The sequence below is a fragment of the Gigantopelta aegis genome, chromosome 10, assembly GCF_016097555.1.
Source record: "Gigantopelta aegis isolate Gae_Host chromosome 10, Gae_host_genome, whole genome shotgun sequence".
Lineage (NCBI taxonomy): Eukaryota > Metazoa > Mollusca > Gastropoda > Neomphalida > Peltospiridae > Gigantopelta > Gigantopelta aegis.
The window spans coordinates 70,765,319-70,786,334 of record NC_054708.1 but is presented as its reverse complement, the minus strand read 5'-3'; the positions used below and the strand labels follow the sequence as shown (position 1 = coordinate 70,786,334).

The 21,016-nt window shown below is 37.7% G+C and overlaps 1 protein-coding gene across 1 annotated transcript in view; it reads right to left on the bottom strand.

Moving 5' to 3' along the window:
* LOC121383477 (alpha-1,6-mannosyl-glycoprotein 2-beta-N-acetylglucosaminyltransferase-like) overlaps nucleotides 1-13,900 on the bottom strand; it is a 73,970-nt gene extending 60,070 nt beyond the window's left edge. The window contains exon 1 of the mRNA XM_041513546.1: nucleotides 13,790-13,900. The gene's annotated coding sequence lies outside the window, so the exon portion shown is untranslated. The remainder of the gene's footprint in view (nucleotides 1-13,789) is intronic.
* Between the last annotated feature and the right edge of the window lie 7,116 nt (nucleotides 13,901-21,016).

Below are 21,016 nucleotides of genomic sequence, written 5' to 3'. Positions count from 1 at the left end.
CTATTCAGTCAAACACTGTAGCATTGTTCATGAAGTGATTGCTTCATATACAAAGAAGGAAATGTTTTATTTAACGACGCACTCAACACATTTTATTTATGGTTATATAGCGTCAGACATATGGTTAAGGACCACACAGATATTGAGAGAGGAAACCCACTGTCACCACTTCATGGGCTACTCTTTTCAATTAGCAGCAAGGGATCTTTTATATGCATGACACCAACGAGGCCGGTAGCTTTCACAAATGAATTGCTATGTTTTTATTGGCAAAAATCTTTTTCCAAGCTTACTAAACAAAGTCTTATTCATTGCTGCAGAGACCAGTTAATGGAAAACAAAAGCCCCAGTCTACCAGGCCGTCGTTTGTTGGAATTACTCTCAGACTCAGAGTGTGCATTTCATGAAAACATATAATAATGCAAAGGAATGAATACGGGCCCCCAACCTTTAAATTGCTTGTTTCTAGGGACAATAAAAAAAATGGAATGCAGCCCTTTCTGGGTTTTTTAATTGATCTAAAAAACTTTCAGTGTGCTTGAAAGTAAATAAATATGGCGACACTTCAAAAATGTTTAAAAAAAATAAATATGCATGTGCGCATTGTTCGATTATCATGAAAAATAATGAAACAGACATTCTCCATAACATATTAACAGCACTGGTACTTGTATATCAAAGGCTGTGATGTGTTGTCCTGTCTGTGGAATGGTGCATATCAAAGATCCCTTGCTACTAATGGAAAAATGTAGCGGGTTTCTTTCTAAGACTCAATGTCGAAAATTACCAAATGTCTGACATCCAATAGCCCATCATTAATAATCAATGTGCTCTAGTGGTGTCATTGAAACAAACTTTAATTTTCTCCATAACAAATGTATGGCTTTTAATTAGGAGATAACCATATGGAGTTTTTAGATTTGCGGGTGTTATTGTCTATTTGATCCCACAAATGTCATTTTCGACCAAAGGCATTAGCCTGAGGTCAAAAATTAAACATTTGTGGGCATCAAATAGACAATAACACCCACAAATGTAAAAACTCCATATGGTTATGTCCATGGTAAACTGAATCATTTTTCTACAGAACTGTTTATTTAGCATTTCTTGAAAAAAATACCTGGCTACAATCTAACTGTAGACCCTTGAATCATTAACTTTGCCTGTTCCAATTGCTAATGACGTCATTAGCTTTCCAGGTGTTATTTTCATTTGATCCCGGAAAAAGAATGTAATTAACCAATAACAATACAGAACACACTCCAGTCAGTTTACAATGTACTATACATAAACTGTGTTAACATTGCAACATATTTTTAAAAAGAATACACATCTTAGCACATGTTCTCTACATGTAAATTTCTCAAACAACCATTGATAACTGTAATGCATCACTATCTGCAATGAAAATAGTGTGTGCATATACATTTTATGTCTTGAGACTGGGTATGAATGATGTGAAATTTATAAGCACATATTTTTTCCCCTTGGTTAAATACCTATAAATTAATGAATTGATCTCAACAACATGGATTTGCTTTCTTTGTTTATTTACAAATTTTAATGAAAATAATATTATGTGCCACAAAACCTTATTAAATCTTGATCATAAGTTAGAGCTTGACCTTTCATTACTGACTCAGTCTCCTGAATTTTTTTTTTCAAAACAGTATTAGCAACAATAAAAATTAAGCCAAGACTAACGTTACTGACAAGTATGAAACAAATCTAATGTAATACATCATGAAAGGTATACATACATGTAGACCACACACAAACATGCAGTTGCTAAAACCAAAGCCACATCTTGCACAAACTGTCAGACAGATCTATGTTTTCCAACATCACATCTTTATGCAGTATATTCAGACTGAGTCGTTGGACATTGAGTAAGCTGTATACACCTGAGGCAGGTGTTATAAATCAATTGATTGGTATACTTGATCCGATGCTTGCCACAATGTGTTATCTCACCCATGTCATCTGTCAGTAAGCCAGACAATTGTGATCATTAATAACAGACTCACTGTGTAAATAAGAGCCGCGGGCAAACAGACATGCATCTGTGTGTGCATAGGCTTATCTTATGTGTGGAATTATTAGTCGTATTACATACCTATACAGTGGACTTTTTTGTCTGAAAGGATTTCCATTGTATAAAAAACAAAAATGTGATTGTGTACATGACTACTGATTTAGTGTTCTCCTAGTTTAACAAACATTCTGAGAGTACTGCTACTTAATTTTCATATCTCCTGAGTTCAAGGGCCATAACTCTGCTGCAAAAAATGTCTATATTGCCATGAAATTCAAACTTGATCTGTAACAGGGGTGGGACATAGCCCAGTGGTACAGCGCTCGATCGAGATCGATCCCTGTCGGTGGCCCCATTGCGCATTTCTCATTCCAGCCAGTGGACCACAACTGGTATATCAAAGGCCGTGGTATATACTACCCTGTCTGTGGGATGGTGCATATAAAAGATCCCTTGCTGCTAATTGAAAAGAACAGCCCATGAAGTGGTGACAGTGGGTTTCCTCTCTCAATATCTGTGTGGTCCGTAACCATATGTCTGACGCCATATAACCATAAATAAAATGTGTTGAGTGCGTTGTCAAATAAAACATTTCTTTCTTTCTGTTGCATTCTGAAAACAAATGTCCAGAAAACATATTTCAATATCTCCTTTAAGTTCAAAGGCCATAACTGTCAAAAATGGGTAAATCATCATGAATGTTAAACTTTACCTGTATAAAGCTATAAATAAAATTTCAAATAAAATATATGGAGGCATTGTGGAAAGAAACCACTAAAAATCTATGTGGGACAGACAGACAAACAGACCGACAGACAGACAGACAGAATGATGAAGACAAAACCTACTGGTCGGACACAGACTTACTATATAAATAACAACCAAAAGAAAATTAACTTACATGTAATACAACCCTGACTATCACAAAAATGGTCAAGGCCAAATATTTACCATAAAAAAAAGAAGAAGTCTCCACAGCATTTTTGTGGTTAATGTGTAAATGTTAAATTTAATTACATTAAAATAACTTGAAATGCATTTCTGGCTACTGACAACTAAATACAGCAGCTGTTAATGACAATACTAAACAAAAACCACCTTTCTGCACTCACAAAAAGACCAAAGTCCCGGTGGTGCCCAAATTAATGAGATCTAAAGCCCTGAACAGTATTAAAAAAAAAAAAAAATAAGAAAAGTGACATCAAAAATTACAATTACACAAAAAAAAATAAATGCCAAGGAAAATTGAAAACACTATGGCAATCTACAGGGAATTGCCAGTTGTCGTGGTTAATTATCAGAGTACTAATAGGTTACATGTATAATACTGGCGGTATTAAATAATGTATGGTCATGTTGGGAATTGGTTGGAATTTCATCATCGATTATCGGTTATATTCAGTTTTTACTAACCGATCATCTTTCGATTACACAGTGGGTTAGAATTATATGAACATAAGATTAAGAAGGATTTAAATTATAAACACTGTGCATCTATAGTCATGAATATTGACTGGGATAGACCCTACAAATCGCTAAGTGGAAATAATACTACTGTATGACAACTCATATATACCATGGGCATAGGAAGGTGCCAAAACGTGGGGGCGCACACACACACACACACACACACACACACACATATATATATAAATACATGTATAAATATATAACAACCATCGCTGCTGCTACAAAGTGGAGGGGTACATGCCCCCTTGCCCCCCCCTTCCTACGCCAGTGTATACTGATATATAAAACCTTGTAATTCCATCAATAACACAGACCCTACATAGCATAGAACATTTTGTTTCACAAATTTGATAATTAAAGTTTAAAGTTTAAGGTTTTTTTGTTTAACAATACCACTAAAGCACATGAATTGAATGACAACTACTACATGTATTTAATATTTTCGAACTGTACAGCGATTTCATACACTAACATAGGTGATCATCGCAATGCGATACTTAGTAAAATGTTCCTTGTGGATAGCTCGAAAGCTCATCCTTGCTTCCATGTTTCTCCTACCACATCTGAGGCTCAGCTTGATTGAATTCCACTAATAGATGTAACTCAATTTTTAACTAAATGTCACCTAATACACAACCTTGTAACTATGACGCTGCAAAGCAGCTGATAGAAGATTGCATGTGAAATTCAATTTGCAATGGCCTTTGTTGTGGGTAGTTTTAATCCTGAAACATAAAATAAATCATCCAGTCTTGTTTTGTACCTTCATCATCCCATTCTAAGAATTTCTATCCTTGGCAAGTCCAGTGTTGTTCAGGTGAGCAAGCGCCCGTGAACAATTTGACTGATACCACTGTATTCTATCACATCACAGGCACAAAAACCAGTATCCAGTTTAGAGTGGTTCTAATTTGTACTGGTATTTAAAAAAGAGACCATGAAAATGAAAAAATTTCTATTTGGCTTTAATCCTAAGGGCATTTGCAAATTCAATAACACCAAAACCAACCCTCGCCTGATACCAACCCTGGTCGAGCTGCTTGTCCTCTCTTACACATGCCAGCACAGGCGAACCCCTCTCCCACCCACCCGAAACCTTTTCCTGTCCTGGACGGAGGAGCCGGCGAAAGTCAACACCATGACAGGCGTGTGCTACAACAGCTTATTCTGAATGTGCAAGTTAAAGCCTATGACCTGACCTGACCTGACCTGAATGAAAAATGTCCTGTTTTAAGGGAATTTCTTTTACTGACGATCTGGTTTAAAGAGGTTTCACTGTATAGGCTTGCAAAATGCACAAATAAGAATATTAAAATACACATATAAAAAAAATCAAATTAAAAAAAAAAAATCCTCTACTATAAAAATTAGCTGTATGTAATTTTCCAACAAAAAACACTTATCCTTTCTCCTTTTTTTTGTGGTTTTGCTTATTTGTAATGTCATTAAGTACTCTAAATGCAAAAGATAACTGCCCGATAACCCCAATGCACTTTAGTAATCTTGTATGTACACTGGAGTGAAAAGAATGGTTCCACTTTAACCCAACATTTACAGAGGGATGAGAGGAGGAATGGCCTGAATGTGAAAGATGTCTGCCGCATGGAGCATGGACCAGACACGAGGACCAGACTGTCAGGACCGGGCGCTGTGGAGGAGAGAAGTTGTAGGCCTACACAATGTAGAGCTCTACAGATCCAAGGTGACTGTTGTGTAATTACACACAGCACCAACATATTGAGACTCCATCCACACAGTGAATCCTTGGGGGGAAAGTCAGCGTGTTTGACAAACAAAAACTAGTCTAGCACACAAATAAAGAGCTTTTCTCAGATAAAACACAAAATTGGATAGTTTAAGTATGACGGTAAGTTGTAAACGTACACCAGACAGACTAAATCTCAAATTAATAGGGGGAGAGGGGGAGGGCACTGGCATAGCCAGGATTTTATACTGGGAGTGCCAACCCACACTGTATGATTTTAGAAAATTCAATACAGTAAACAAAAAGAAAAAAGGTTGAATTGGGGGGGGGGGGGAATGGATTACCTCTGTGGCCCCCCTCGCTATGCCACTAGGAAAGGACAAAGAGAGTAAAGTATTAAGATATATATTATTTGAAATCACCTCTGAACAGTTGCGTACATTGCTTTATAAGTGGCTATTATATCTCAAACATGGTCAACAAAAAATGGTTTCAAACAAATAAAAATAATTCTGAAATTTTTCTGAATTATAACAGTAGATTTTCTATTTTCAAGTTGTATCACTATTATCAGTACCAAATTAATTAGAAGAGGGAGGGAAAGAGAACCCAAGAGACCGTGAAATAAACATCAAACAGGGAGCAAAAAAGTGAGGAAAAGACTGTGAAATAAACATCAAACTGCACTAAAATTGCGATCACAATGATGACAAGTGCTCTGTATGTGACAGATTTTCTTTCTCATTCACCATCAAATAGGCTTGTTCAGTCAATAAATCATGTTTATGAACGGAGGTAAAAGGACAACTTGACACCTGTCCGTGGATCAATAGCTAACAATTGGTCTCTAGTGTGCTCCTGATAGCGGGGTCCGACATTGTCGACAGCAAGGTCTGACATTGTCGCAGTTCATCACCCACCATCTTAGCTTCACACAAGAAGATATGTGTGTGTGTGTGTGTGTGTTTGTGTGTGTGTGTCTGTGCGTGTCTGTGTGTCCATGTGTGTGTGCGTACATGTGTGTGTGCATGTACGTGTCTGTGTGTCCATGTGTGTGTGCGTACGTGTGTGTGTGCATGTACATGTGCGTGTGTTCATGATGCCATCAGGCCAAACACAATCCAAACATAACACACCAACAAAAGAAATAACGGTCCAAATCAAAGAAAAGAATACTAGTGTGATACCTGCACATGTGGAGACGCTGAATTTTATTAGAAATGTCAAAAGAATGAATAAGAAAATCTCACGGAAAACAATTCAAGGATGTTCTTCTACTGTAGTCATCAAAAAGAAACAAACAAAAAAAGGCCCAAAGAAATTAAAAGGCACAACAAAAAGATAGTGTGAATTTTGATTGAATTATGTAATTGTTTGTCAGAACATTATTGGATTTGCAAATTATTATTTTTAGATAATGAATTTGCTTTAAATAATAATAATGTCATGGAACATAATTATCATCACAGGCGTCTAAAAACTGAAAGAACAATACTTTTGTCCACACATCACTTACACAGGTTTGCATGCAATTTTGCCTAGCACATTCTTCATGATGCGGTAAAGCGCTCGCTTGATGCACGGTCAGTTTGGGATCAATCCCCATTGGGCTATTTTTCGTTCCAGCCAGTGCACTATGACTGGTATATCAAAAGCTGTGGTATGTGCTATCTTTTTTGTGGTATGCTGCATATATAAGATCCCTTGATATTAATGGAAAAAAATGTAGCCAGTTTCCTCTCTAAGACTGTATGTCAAATTACTAAATGTTTGACATCCATCAGTTGATGATTAATAAATTAATGAGATCTAGTTTTTGTCGTTAAACAAAACAAACTTTAACTTTTTATGCATTAAAATTAGGACATCATGTATGTGGTTATGATGGGTTACACAAAAATAAAATGGGTTACCTGAATTTGTGTTTGTGTAAATAAGAACAGCGAATGGTTTACGTCAATTTTCAGTTCTCAGGGGTCTCTAATCACAATTAGCATCTTCATTATTTTAAGTATAGCCATATAAGAATGCGTCAACTTTTCAGTTCTCAGAGGTCTCTCATCACAATTAGCATCTTCATTATTATAAGTATAGCCATATAAGAATGCGTCAACTTTTCAGCAGCAAATACAGTGAAACCTCTCGAAACCGGACACCACCGAAACAGGTAAACAGTCTGGTTTTAACTTTAAAGGGGTATCTGGTTTAAAGAGATTCTGTACTCATATTTAAAAACCGGACACCACCGAAACAGGTAAACAGTCTGGTTTTAACTTTAAAGGGGTATCTGGTTTAAAGAGATTCTGTACTGATATTTAAAAACCGGACACCACCAAAACAGGTAAAAAGTCTGGGTTTAACTTTAAAGGGGTATCTCGTTTAAAGAGATTCTGTTCTGTACTGATATTTAAAAACCGGACACCACCGAAACAGGTAAACAGTCTGGGTTTAACTTTAAAGGGGTATCTCGTTTAAAGAGATTCTGTACTGATATTTAAAAACCGGACACCACCGAAACAGGTAAAAAGTCTGGGTTTAACTTTAAAGGGGTATCTAGTTTAAACAGATTCTGTACTGATATTTAAAAACCGGACACCACCAAAACAGGTAAAAAGTCTGGGTTTAACTTTAAAGGGGTATCTAGTTTAAAGAGATTCTGTTCTGTACTGATATTTAAAAACCGGACACCACCAAAACAGGTAAAAAGTCTGGGTTTAACTTTAAAGGGGTATCTCGTTTAAAGAGATTCTGTTCTGTACTGATATTTAAAAACCGGACACCACCGAAACAGGTAAACAGTCTGGGTTTAACTTTAAAGGGGTATCTGGTTTAAAGAGATTCTGTACTGATATTTAAAAAGGGAACTTTGAAACATTATCTATTTTGAAAAAATTCCAGGGCTCAATTTCACAAAAGTGAAAGGCTAGTCTAGTTTTTCATGTAAACGTAAATCTACGACTAAACTACAATTCTTCTTCTTCTTATTATTATTATTATTATAATACAACAAATATATTCTTTTGTCTTTAAAATGCTCCACTTTTCTTCGTTAAATAGATGCCAAACACTTGTAAATGTATGTACGGCATAACTGCTAGTCGCAGTCTACGTAAACTTACGATGTTTTGTGAAATTGCAAAATACTGCTGTTTTTAAAGAAATATTTTCTAAAATAATATCATTTGTACATATGTTTATTGCCATACATGTGTTTTCTATTTGTTCATAAACGTATGTATTGTAATTCTGTATTGTTTGTACCTGAGGGCCTCAGGGAAGATTAGCTTTTGCTAACTGTGTTACCCTCACTAAATAAAGATTTATTTTTATTATTATTATTATTATTATTATTATTATTATTATTATTGCCCCAGTTTACTGAGTCTGATTTTGATTGGATTCACTATACATTTGCAGCAGAACTGTATTAGTACAGTACTGAGGGGCGGAGACAACATTTGTGTGATGAAACCCAACCTGCTCCATGTAATCTAATATCATACACTATTAATGAGCAAGGACACCCTGGACTTCCCCACGGTATCTGCACGGAATGGGTTATCGAGTGCCACATTCTGAACATGCTGGGTCGGTATGATCAAGTTGGATGTTGGAGTTCAGTCATTGGAGTAAGCAGGTTATCTCACTCTCCGTTTCTATTGTCTGGCTGTGCCATGTGCAGATATTACATCACTAACTTCGCATCATTGTTTTGAACTATCACACAACTGACTGAAATGCCAAGGACAATTATTGCCGTATGTTGTTTTAAAACAGAAACGCCATATAACCATAAATAAAATGTGTTGAGTGCGTCGTTAAATAAAACATTTCTTTCTTTTTGCTTTAAAAAAGTTTGTTTTGTTTAACAACATCACTAGAGCACAGTGATTAATTACTCATCGGCTATTGGATGTCAAACATTTGATAAATATTACACGTAGTCATAAATGGGCTAGCTTTGGGTATGAAGAAAATTTCGCCAAATTATCCATTAGACTTCAAAAATTACAGAAACCTAGTCATTTTCTCACAAAATATCAATTATTATATGAAATTATTTCGCCAAATTAAAATAAAATTCGCCAATTATTTGTTAAATTCACAATTGGCGAATTTGGCAAGTGCCACAGCCAGCCCTGCATAAAAGGAAACCCATATTTTTCCTAATGCAGCAAGGAATTTTTTATATGCTTTTTCCCACCGACAGGAAAGCACATACCACGGCCTTTGACCAGTTGTGGTGCACTGGTTGAATGAGAAAAAAACCCAATCAGTTGAATGGATCCACTGAAGTGGTTCGATCCTGTGACACAAGCACTTCAAGCAAGCACTCAACCGACTGAGCTAAATCCCACCCCGATGTTGCTTCAAGTGACAATACCAACAGTGTTCGAGATTAACGGTACCCGATATCCCGGGGATACCCAGTGTTCGAGATTAACGGTATCCCGATATCCCGGGGATAGCCAGTGTTCGAGATTAACGGTATCCCGATATCCCGGGGATACCAGAATTTAATTTTGAATACCAGACTTCAAGAACCCAGTATCCCACCGGGATACCATATAATACTAAATTCTCAGGTGGGATACCAGATTTTGAAATGTTAGTATCCAACTGGGATACTGGCCAAAATTTTTAATCTCGAACACTGTACCAAAGATACATGTATATGAATGTACCTGGTACAATGGTTGGACAAGGGATGGCAAAAATTTTCATTAATCTTATAAATTAAAACAAATTCTAACAATAATTTTTCTTGGTTATACTAGCACTAAATAATAGTGCTGTTCCAATGAACAATTAAAATCCAAAATCAATTTTGTGTTAAAATTCAGTTAAGTACATGTATACCACATGCTGTCTTTCATGAAAAGATTGCAACATATATATATATTTAAAGTTTCAATAGTATTTAAAACAAAATAAAAATAAAAACCAAACCAAACCACCCTCACCTCCCCCCTGAAAAAACCCCCAACAACAACCCCACTTCTAGTTCTACTATTAATTAATACATTTTAGTTACTAAAATGGCCGGTCAAGTTAGAGCAAACGAAAACATCCATAATGGTAAAATATTCTAGTATTCTGCTTAAAAATGCATAATTTCAGGCATATTTAAATAGTTACTTAGTAATACTAGTCTTATAATGTAGTACACTAATATCACAAAGTAATACATTACTATAACTACATGTATGTATAGTACTACAATGAAACCCAATTTGGTAATTACATTAATAAATAATTTCATATAATATATACATTTTTGTACTATTATTACCGATACTAGCTGAAGTCAAAGCACAAACTGCTGACGTGAATACACATTCAAGTTCAAGTGAGATGACCTCACATGGAACTGTTGTCATAGCATCGCTTAGATGCTTAGCCCAAGTACTCTAACAGTAGAGAGCTAGACGGACATTTAGACAATTATAATGCTCATTACTGTCAGAGACCAAATCTATATAAATTCTGTGCAATCTCTGCCTACCAAATGGTAGTCAAAGATTACTGCTCAAATACAACTAACCTATGTTTGATGTTAAATACCTTTACATCAATCTTTTTCAAGGATCTTTGATAACAAAACATTTCACATATTAATCACTAATACACATACACTACTATACAGGAAGAAATCTGACAGCACCCCTTTCAATAATGTTCCGGTTAAATATGTATTTGCATAAAGGACATTGATATGTATGGACAAATTTGAGGCATATCTGTTGAATGGTTTGAATTATTTTTATGTAGGTGACATTTGACCTAATGATCCAAACCCAATATATAATTATGTGGCTATCTAGCACTACGGTCATGCAACAGACAGTTGAGGTCAGTTTGTTAAATAGTTTTGTAATAACCCATAAAGCTAAATATATTTCAGCTTATTTTAAGATACCGTAATATAAAAGTAGAAGTTTGAAGTGGATTCACATTTGTACAGAAAATAATTGAGATTTGTATCTGTTCCTAATTAAATGTGACCATGGCCTTTAACCAGGTTATCCCAAAAGCTAGATATGGATTAGTCAAGTTTGATGTCAATTTGTTAAAGTGTTTTGTTTGAAATACATTGAAAATTTGCTTCTTTTTATTGTGACCTTGACCTTTTACCTGGTCACTCCAAAAGCAAAACATGGATCAGCGTAGTACAAGGATCATGATGTAGAAATTTGAGGTCAGTTTCCTAAATAGTTTCATAAAAAAATACATTGACAACTGTCTCATTCTACTGAGCACAAAGGTCATATAGTAGAAGTTTGAGGTCAGTTTGTTTAACAATTTTGTAAGAAGTTTTGTGAGAAATGCCCAACAATTGCCTCTTTTGTATGTGTGACCTTGACCTTTGACCTGATGATCTATGATTGATCTACAAAGCAATATGTGCATTAGCTAGTGTGCCTAGGTAGAAGTTTGAAGCAGATGATTATAATAACTATTCAATGATTTTGGTAAAAGTAAACCTGCATCAATTTGACTTTTTGGGGCAGTTACCTAATTTGCAGTGGTTACCATGGTAATAGATTTTTCAACAACAACAAAAATTACATCGATTTAAAGGACATTTAATATTCTTAAGGTATGTGCTGAAGAATTTGAAGAATAATTAGCAAGAAATGTAGCAATAGTAACTTTTATATAAAACGATGTTAATGCTGATAATTATGATGAAACAAATATTATGATAGTACTGTTCATTTCACTCCATTGTTGATAAAACAAGCATTCTGAGAGTACTGCTAAAGCAGTACATATCCCCTACCGGGGCCCAACAAATTGTTGTATCTCTCAAGTTCAAAGGACATAACTGTGTAAAAATTGGTAAATCGCCATGAAAGTCAAATATTATCTGTAACAGAACATGATAAAGCTACACTTAACATTTGAGCTCAATATCGTGAGGCATTGGAAAAACCATATGGAAAACACATTTTCATATCTCCTAAGTTTAAGGGCTATAATGAATCATCGGCTATTGGATGTCAAACATTTGGTAATTAGGACTTGGTAACCCACTACATTTTTACCATCAGCAGAAAGGGATCTTTTATATGCACTTTCCCACATACCGGACAGCACATACTACAGCCTTTGACCAGTTGTGGCAGGTGGGCCTTTATCACCAGGGTAGACTGCGATAAAAAAAAATCTAGGATTTATTTGATAATGGCCTTCATGTAAATGGAATAAACAATTTCAACTTGCTTGAAATAAAAGATGTGCCGGAAATTGTGCATGATAGGTCTAGACTGTGGGAAGCCAAGTTTCTAGGCACTTGTGTAGCCAGGATTTTATACTGTGGGGAGGGGCAACCCACACTATATATGTATGTGTGTGTGTGTGTATGTATGTATTGATGTATGAATATCTATATATTGTATTTATGTCGAGGTTGACTGTTACATACATAGATATTAATGCACTGGCGCAGGGGATAATTAAATCCTTTCTGGCTTCACAAATTGTCCAGTGCCGTTGCTGAGACTTGAACTTATGGTACCGAATCGCCCGCAACTTTACAGACTTGCCACGATACCTTTTGAGCTATTCAGGCATCCATAAAAAGGATGTTCTTTAACTCAACTATATGCATGGGGTTCTACAAGTTACTTGGTTGATCCCGCTTATGTGCATGAAACAGTATACATGTATGGATGTGTATGTATGTATGTATGTATGTATGTATGTATATATACATGTATGAGTTTATAAAATTTAAGTTTAAAAAAAAAATTTGATTGGGGGGTACATCCACTCTCTACACTGTTTCTAGGGGAGGGTGGGGGTGCAGGCGCGTGTGCAGGGGGGTTTTGGGGGTCAAATCCCCCCCCCCCCCGCTTAAGGCAAAAAAATATTTCATATCCCGATTTTTTACATTCCTGTGAAAGCAGCTCGGCTAGCCAGCAGCAAACACCTCAGAATAGTCCTAGAAGGGGTCAATTTTTTTTTTAATTCTGGGGGAGGGACCCACAGACCGCCCCGATACGGGCTTCGCGCCTGCAGCGCTCGCGGTGTCAGGCTTTGCCAGACACCTCGACCCCCCCCTGCAAAATTTCCTGCACACGCCCCTGGGGTGGTTATGCATTCCTGGAATGCTTTGGAACACTCTTGCTGAATTTGACAATGGCATATGAATTTTAATCTATAGGCTACTAAATTTGTAACATTTCTAAAAATATGTTTTTCTTTCTGTGGAAACACTACTGCTGTTCCTAACAGGCTTTCATTTAATCAGCTGCCTTAAAACTAAACTCGGTCAGTTCTTAGTAATCTTATTCTGCCGTGTTGATAACAGAATCGTGTGTTCCTTGTGCACACTGGAAAATCAATAAGCAAAAAATTAACAAAATCTGTCGTACGCTTTCAGATTTGTTTAAGAAGGAGAATGTAAACACTGACAGTTTCCGATCAAAGAACCAACCAAGTCATACTGTGACTATCTTGCACTAAGTAGTAAGTTGCAGTAAAAGACAAGAATTTATATATTTTATGCAAATTATTCCACAACGCGAGAATTATATTACATAATGCGATACTAAAAGAGATAGCGCTGTTACCTTTTCACGGGCAGTCACATCTTGTCTTATTCCATGCTCCTGGCAGTGATTTGCAGATTTCCAAACCAATAACATTTCCTTCCCTCTTTTCACCCGAAGAACGCAGCAGCCATCTTTGTTTTCTGACAATGAAAGCGAGGCGTGTACTTGGTTCCACTTCCCTTTGAACTTTGGCTCCATCGCCGCCCAAGAGACATCATGAGAGAGAAGTGATGAACGCTGTTTGATTAACGGCGCTGTCACACCGCACGCTTCGATAGTGACCGTGGTGGCGAATTCAAAAATGAAAGTGAACTATTGTCCGTCCCAGCCTCCATCCATAATCGATGTGTTTTTTGCAGTTAATTTCAGTTTGATTTGACGTAAGTAAAAGTGATTTGGAAATAACAAAAAACACCACTATTTTTGTATGGAATTTAGAAAACAATCGACTAAAAAACCAAAAATACAACCTGTAATAAATACCGCAATAAGAAAACAGCGTTCCCTGTGGGAAGGACTTTATAGTATTCGCGTTTATTGTTTGCTGAAAAAGAAATGTTAATAAATATAATAATTTGATAAGTTTATTATAATAATTTGTTCAGCAACCACAAATATTAATTTTACAAATTATTAGGCTATATAAAACAACAGCAATGAGGTCATTCCTGTTTATAATAATTTTATCAAAAGTTAGTTTGTTTTGTTTAACGAAACTACTAGAGCACATTGATTCATTAACCATCGGTTATTAGATGTCAACATTTATTTGATCATTTTGACATATAGACTTTGAGAAGGCTACATTTTTTCATTATTAACAAAGGATCTTTTATATGCACAGACAGGATAGTACAATCCACGGCCTTTAATATACCAGTCGTGGTGCACTGGGTGGAACAAGAAATAGCCCAATGGGCCCACCGACGGGGATCGATCCCAAATTGACCGCGCATTAGGCGGCCTTACCACCGGGCTACGTCCCGACCCCTTAATCATTTTATTAGATTATAAATTTAAATAATAATTATTATTATTAGTCATCATTATCACCACCACCAACATCGTCATTATGTGAACCTTTTATTTTATTTTACAAATTATTTAAATTTTAAGAGCCCAAGGACTTTAGTTACTGTTGCTGATGTTGTTATTGTTGCTGATGTTACTGTTGCTGATGTTGTTATTGTTGCTGATGTTGTTATTGTTGCTGATGTTGGGGCTTTCGAGGTTTTTAAAGTTTAAATAAGACAGGGGCGTAGGCAGGGCGGTTCGGTGGATTCGAACGACCCCCACCCCACCCCCTCTCACGAGCTTTAAACATTTTTTACAGTACAATATTAAGCTATTCATATTTGTGTCCAGTGAACATGTAGACAAAAGAGTCCGCTAGGTTCATTAGTGGCGGATGGTTGAGTTAAACAGCATCCTTTTTAATGGATGTCTGGATAGCTCAGAACGTATCGTGGCAAGTCTGCAAATTGCGGGAGATTCAGTGCCATACGTTCGAGTCCCAGCAATGGGTCCGCTAGGTTCATTAGTGGCGTATGGTTGAGTTAAACAGCATCCTTTTTCATGGATGTCTGGATAGCTCAGAACGTATCGTGGCAACTGCAAGATGCCGGAGATTCGGTGCCATGGGTTCGAGTCTCAGCAACGGCATGGGACAATCTGTGAGGCCAGAATAGATTTAATTATCCTCTGTGCCAGTGTGTTAATATCTATGTATGTAACAGTCAACCTCGACATACAATATATAGATATGCATACATCAATACATACATACACATATACATACATATATACACACAAACACACAAACACACACACACACACACACACACACACACACACACATGGTTAATCTACACTTAATTAGTAATCGTCTTTTATGAAAATTACTCTTAAGCAATTTACGGTGACAAATTAAACTAATTGCAGCCAATGCTATAATAATTATAGTGATCAATTTGCAATTTCTATCGACCATCATGAAATTTTACAAAAACTTCGATTTCAAGGACAAAAGTAATGAAAACCAACGCTTGATTTAGGTAATTTCACTTTTGATGGAATATGACGAATGGGAAGATTATACTGATATGTGTTTACTGTCCAAATTCTCATTACATACTTAACCATTTTCACAACCCCACACAGGCGGTGGTCGAATCCCCTTCCTGCTCAAGCGGATTTTTTTTGTTTCAAATGTGTTTTTCGTGAGAGCATGACTCGATCCTCTCTAGAAACTTTGTTCGCCACGGCTTAGACGCCCCCCCCCCCCCAACATACACACACACACACACACTCCTAGCATAAATTTTTGCACAAAAACCAGTTTGATTAGTCGACCCAAGCACTTCCTATTTCTAAAGGCACAACCAAATTACAAGGTCAGTAAAATCTATTGGCTTAAGGAGGAGTGGTGGTGGTGGGGGGTGGGGCATGTTTTTAAAATGCATTTTTTTAAAATCACATACACACAAACATACACAACAAAAAACATACACACACAACAAACACACACACACACACACTGGTAAAATCGCAATTAAAGCTTGTTTTCAAGTGGACAATATTTAACGGAAACAATTGAACATATAAAATCCTGCTAGACTAGCACATTAGCATACAATTAAAAAAAAGAGAGAGCCCCGATTTACGAAGCGATGTTAGCGCTAAAATCACACTAAAGTGCTTAACTACCTAATTTTAGAACTAATATCGCTTCGTAATGCTAGTGTCAGACTACCAACTGCCAGCAGAAAGTTGGCCAACTTTCTGCAGTCACGACTTCTACGACTGTTCAGTTTCTTGTCGGGTTGACCAACTGTGTCGTGACAGTTGGCAGTTTCAACCTAGCATTAGCCTGAACGCACTCGTCGTAAATTACAACGCAACCGTCGAGTTGGCCAACTTTCTGCTGGCAGTTGGTAGTCTGAACCTAGCATAAAACAGGCCCAGATCATTGGTGTGGCCAGAGGGTGGGATGGTTGATGCCCCTTCTCCCCCCCCCCCCTCCCACAACCACACCTGTTTTCTCTCCACCACTTTTATATTTTCCTGTCGCCTCGTAAGACTCATAGACAGAGTGGTTGCCTTCCACTTCCCCAATGTCAGTGCCCAAATTATAACATGATTCATGGCTACGTCAATGATCCAGACTAAAAACTTTAGTAGTCTTGAAATTTCAACTAAATGAGACTTTTTTTTAAAAGTCGACAAGACTTTAGTAAATTATTATACTAAAGTCTTTAGTAAGTGTTTTACAGTTTTATAAGTACGGATCCAGGACCCCGTTTTATGAAGCGATTTTAGTGCTAAGATCACCTTAAATACGTAATTAAGATCACTTCGTAATATGGGGCCTGACTTACAAACTCAATACAAGGCGGATATGATAAGCCCATCACTTATCAAGTTGCCCTGCTTGTTACTCCTTACCTGTTTGATCACGAAAGTTTAAAGTTTGTTTTGCTTAACAATCTCACTAGGTCATATTGATTTAATAATCATTGGCTAATGGATGTGAAGCATACGGTAATTGTGATATAGTCTTAGAGAGGAAAGAAAAAGAAAGACATGTTTTTGCGGAGCACTCACTCAGGGTTTGGAGTCGGTATCTGCATTAAAAATCCCATGCCTCGACTGGGATCCGAACCCAGTACCTACCAGCCTGTAGACCGATAGCCTACCACGACGCCACCGAGGCCGGTGCCCGAATTTGAGGATTTGCTCCAGCACTATGGGGGCAGTTGCCCCCACCCACCACCACCCACCCCCGTCTTATGATTTAGGACAATGATTGTTCGATTTTGATATCTAAATATCTGGATTAATCGAACAATGATTACTAGTATGTACAAATTTGTTTGTTTTGTATAACGACACCGTTAGACCACATTGATTTATTTATAATCGGCTGTTGGATGTTCTGACATATAGTTTCAGAGAGGAAACCCGCCACATTTTTCCATTAGTAGCAAGGCATCTTTTATATGCACCATAACACAGACAGGATAGCACACACCACGGCTTTTGATATACCAGTCCATCTCAGATCCCATATGTATCGCCTGAAACTGGCAGATGAATGTCCCTGTCAAACAGGACCACGGTCCCCAGAGCACATCCTGCAATTATGTTCCCTCTACGATGAAGCCAGGATAAAGCACTGGCCCAACGGAGCAACACTGGCTGTCAAGCTTTGGGGTTCCAAAGAAGGTTTCCGAATTACGGAAGATCGGATTATCCAAGTCTCACTGTATCCACAATGTTTTATCTTGTAATCACCGCAGGACAATGACGTTTTCACAGCGTTTTTTATTAGATGAATCTACCACGCTGGTTTTATTGATATTTAATGTAGCAGATGGTATTGTTTGCCTCAGTGCGAGTTTCCGTTTGTAACGGCAATGTTATGGTGTGGTAAGTGCTGCTGGAATCGGTCTGCTTCCTCGTAGATACAATCAGTCGAGGCGGTTAATTGATCGTCATGTTGAGTATCAAACAAGCCATTTCATACAATTAAGTATCTTCTTTTGTTCTGTCCGGAAGACAGCCGTTACGAGCAAACACATGACGATTGAAGTAATTTGTCGAGAAAGCTGTGTTTGTAGGTTACAGCACAGAGCCTTGCAGTACAGAATGTTGCGTACGGAGGGGCGGGACGTAGCTCAGTGGTACAGCGCGCGATCGATTCCCGTCTGTAGGCCAAATGGGACTAGTTCTCGTTTCAGCTAATGCTCCATAACTGGTGTAACAAAGGCCATGGGTATATACTATCCTGTCTGTTGGATGGTGCATATAAAAGATCCCTTGCTGTTAATCGAAAAGAGTATCCCATTAAGTAGCGATAGCGGATTTCCTCTCTCAATATCTGTGTGGTCCTTAACCATATGTCCGACGCCATATAACCGTAAATAAAATGTGTTCAGAAAGCGTCGTTAAATAAAAACATTTACGGGGTGAAAAGGAGACCATGAAATAGCCACAATTTAAATACTTAAAAGTTTGTTTTGTTTAACGACACCACTATAGCACATTGACTTATTAATCATCGGTCATTGGATATCATCTCCCTTCATAGTCCATTCCTTGACGTGGTGAGGGGGCTTGTATGTCTCAGTGACCCAGAGAGCTATGCCAGCAGGAGCTTTGGCTTCTGTTAGGGACACCCAAGCTGGACTGGTCAATGGGTATAGGCTAGACTGATATGGACTAAGTGTGGGGTAACCCAAACAGAAACCTCGAGTGCTGAAGTCAGAGGTATTGGGCAGCACGGTGCACTCTAATAATACCACAATACCATGCATCAACAGCTATTATGACTACATTTCTGGACAATAATGACGTGATCGGTGCTCGCCCTGTAATGACTGACCAGGCAGGTGCAGCGCTGGGCTCCTTACCTCGAGGGGGCCCACCCTCAGCTACTGGAAGTCCTTCCCGACCATCTCGCGGAGCCAGTGGACGAGGAAGTAAAGCTACTGGCAAGACAAAAGCAACAAAAGAAAACACCCCTATCAACATAACAAGATCAAAACAAAAACGTCTGAGCTTCACATTGTAAATTTTTACTGCCCAAATGACAAAGAACTCTCCATTGATGATATCCAGACATCAGACAGTAACTTCCTACTTGTTGGAGACTTCAACAGCCAATCTTAGAGCTGGGATTACAACAACATTGACAAAAGAGGAGAAGAGATAGAAAGCTAGCAGGATGAAAAGAACCTTAATCTCATCAATGACCCACTTGATCAACCAACATTCTATTCCAGGCGTTGGCATTCCACAATCTCCCCTGACCTTGCCTTCTGTACTGACGATGTCCATAGAGTCATTAGTCGAGAAGTAGGACCACAGCTAGGTGGAAGTCACCATCGACCGGGCCTCCTAACCTTAAGAGATAGCAAAATCGATACAGCTGCATAGCTCCCAAAGTGGAACTACAAGAAAGCCAAATGGGAACTTTTCAAGCTTCGCACGAACGAGTTGACCAAAGAAATTGAAGTGCAGGGAAGGAACATAGACACTGTAGTGAAGAAATTCAACCTCCAAATCATTAAAGCTGCCAAGGAAAATATCCCAAGAGGAGTCAGGAAAGTATATGTTTCTTACTGAAATAAAAAAAACTTCAAATGGCACACGATGAACTGGCCCGGGTAAGGGAAGAAGCAGAGTCTAACCCCAGTCAAAACAACAACCTAAAGCTCCAGCATGCTAAAGCCATATACATCAGAACCAAGATTGAATCCAAAAGAAAAAGCTGGAGAGGAAAAACCGCTGCACTCAGCCTTGACAAGGACAGCACCAAATTATGGAAACTTAAAAAAATAAAAATAAAAAATAAATGAGGAAGAATCCTATAGACAGAAGATCACTCTAATGGAAGATGGAAATATACTCACGGGTAAGAAATCTGCTGACCTTTTAGCAAAGACCTATACCAAGGAAAGTGACATTACCATCACAACAACTCAGATGAAAGAAGGGAATTAAAAGAAACGGCAAGTAGAGATACCCCGCACGATTCCATGACGAATAGTATAACTCTACCAGAACTTGAAAATGCCCTCAAACATCTAAAAAATAAGAAATCTCAAGTACTGGATGGTGTTACTAATGAAATGCTGAAACACCTAGGCAATACTGCGAGATCCAAGTTGTTGGACATTTTCAACCTAAGCTGGTCTGAAGGTAAGGTGCCACACATCTGGAAAGATGCGGTGATGATACCCATACTGAAAAAAGGTAAAAACAAACAAAAGGAAAGCAGCCACAGACTCATCAGCCTAACTAGCTGTGTCTGCAAGACCCTAGAGCGTATCATCAACCATCGACTTCAACAGTTCCTTGACACAGAACATCATCACTCAAGAACAGGCAGGATTTAGACAATTCCGCAGCACAGAAGATCAGGCCACCTACCTGTCACATGTAATCGAACATGCTTTCCAAGCACAGAAGGGTGTTCTTGCCTCCTTCATTGATCTGCAAAAGGCCTTTGACAAGGTCTGGAAAGATGGCCTGCTAGCAAAGCTACAAAAAAACAAAAAAACGGTATATGTGGCAATATGTACAGGTGGACCTAGTCTTATCTTCATAACTGAAGGGCGAGATTAACGGTAGATGACTTATGTGGTAGATGGTTTATTATTGGGGGAGTGTTATTTATGTACATAGGTTTATGTTTAATGTTTTAGTAATATGTTGGCCGCAACTAACGTATAATGTAAATTT